At 39.1% G+C, this 2,009-nt stretch overlaps 1 long non-coding RNA gene across 1 annotated transcript in view; it reads left to right on the plus strand.

The window, feature by feature from the left end:
- The first annotated feature begins 523 nt into the window (after positions 1-523).
- Positions 524-2,009, plus strand: part of LOC121102207 — a 12,603-nt gene continuing 11,117 nt past the window's right edge. Inside the window, exon 1 of the long non-coding RNA XR_005834271.1 lies at positions 524-559. This is a non-coding gene — a long non-coding RNA (uncharacterized LOC121102207). The remainder of the gene's footprint in view (positions 560-2,009) is intronic.

The raw sequence follows: 2,009 nt of genomic DNA on the forward strand, positions 1-2,009 counted from the left end.
TTTTTAACTTTTTGAGGAACCTCCACACTGTTTCCAAAGTGGCTGTACCAACTTGCATTCCCACCAACAGTGTAAGAGAGATCCACTTTCTCCACATCCTCTGCAATATTTGTTGTTTATTGCCTTGTCGATTTTTGCCATTCTAACTGGTGTAAGCTGGTATCACAATGTGGTTTTGATTTGAATTTCCCTGATGGCTAATGATGTTGAACATTTTTTCATGTGTCTGTTAGCCATTCATATGTCTTCCTTGGCAAGTGTCTGTTCATATTTTCTGTACATTTTTTGATTTGATTATTTGTTTCTTCTGTATTAAGTTTGAGAAGTTCTTTATAGATCTTGGATACCAGCCTTTTATCTGTGGTGTCATTTATCTCCTCCCATTCTGTGGGTTGCCTCTTTCTTTTGTTGACTATTTCCTTTACTGTGCAGAAGCTTTTTATCATGATGAAGTCCCAAAAGTTCATTTTTGCTATGTTTCCCTTGCCTTGGGAGACGTGTCTGGAAAGAAGTTGCTGTGGCTAATATCAGAGAAGTTACTGCCTAAGTTCTCCTCAAGGTATTTTTTTTTTATTATTTTATAATTTTTTATTATGTTATGTTAGTCATCACACAGTATATCCTTAGTTTTGATATAATGTTCCATGATTCATTATTTGTTTATAACACACAGTGCACCATGCAATATGTGTACTCCTTAATACCCACCACCGGCCTATCCCAATCCCCCAACCCTACCCTCTGAAGCCCTCAGTTTGTTTCCCAGAGCCCATAGTTTCTCATGGTTCAATCCCACTTCTGTTTATCCCCCCTTCATTCTTGCCTTCCTTCTCCTACTGATCTTCCTATTTCGTATGTTCCATAAATGAGTGAAACCATATGATAGTTGTCTTTCTCTGCTTGACTTATTTCACTTAGCATAATCTCCTCCAGTCCTGTCCATGTTGCTGGAAATGTTGGGTAATCATTCTTTCTGATGGCTGAGTAATATTCCGTTGTATATATGGACCACATCTTAATCCAGCCATCTGTTGAAGGGTATCTCAGCTCCTTCCACAATTTAGCTATTGTGGACAGTGCTGCTATGAACATTGGGGTACATATGGCCCTTCTCCTCACTACGTCTGTAACTTTGGGGTAAATACCCAGTAGTGCAATTGATGGATCATACTGTAGCTCTATTTTTAAGTTTTTAAGGGACCTCCACACTGTTTTCCAAAGTGGCTGTACCAACTTGCATTCCCACCAACAGTGTAAGAGGGATCCCCTTTCTCCACATTCTTTCCAAATTTGTTGTTTCTTGCCTTGTCAATTCTTGCCATTCTAACTGGGGTAAGGTGGTATCTCAGTGTGCTTTTGATTTGAATTTCCCTGATGGCTAATGATATTGAACATTTTTTTTTCATGTATCTGTTAGCCATTCGTATGTCTTCACTGAAAAAGTGTCTGTTCATACCTTCTGCCCATTTTTTAAATTTGATTGTTTCAAGGGTATTGAGTTTCAGAAGTTTTGTCTTTTCTTTTTTTTTATATAATGATTTTTTATTATATTATGTTAGTCACCATACAGTACATCCCCGGTTTCCAATGTAAGGCTCGATGATTCATTAGTTGTGTATAACACCCAGTGCACCATGCAATACGTGCCCTCCTTACTACCCATCACCGGCCTATCCCATTCCCCAACCCCCCTCCCCTCAGAGGCCCGCAGTTTGTTTCTCATAGTCCATAGTCTCTCATGTTTCATTCCCCCTTCTGATTACCCCCCCTTTCTTTATCCCTTTCTTCCCCTACTGATCATTCTAGTTCTTATGTTCCATAGATGAGAGAAATCATATGATAGTTGTCTTTCTCTGCTTGACTTATTTCACTTAGCATTATCTCCTCCAGTGCCATCCATGTTGCAGCAAATGTTGAGAACTCGTTCTTTCTGATAGCTGAGTAATATTCCATTGTATATATGGACCACAACTTCTTAATCCAGTCATCTGTTGAAGGGCATCTCGGCT

Source organism: Ursus maritimus, unplaced genomic scaffold, assembly GCF_017311325.1.
Source record: "Ursus maritimus isolate PB19 unplaced genomic scaffold, ASM1731132v1 scaffold_127, whole genome shotgun sequence".
NCBI lineage: Eukaryota > Metazoa > Chordata > Mammalia > Carnivora > Ursidae > Ursus > Ursus maritimus.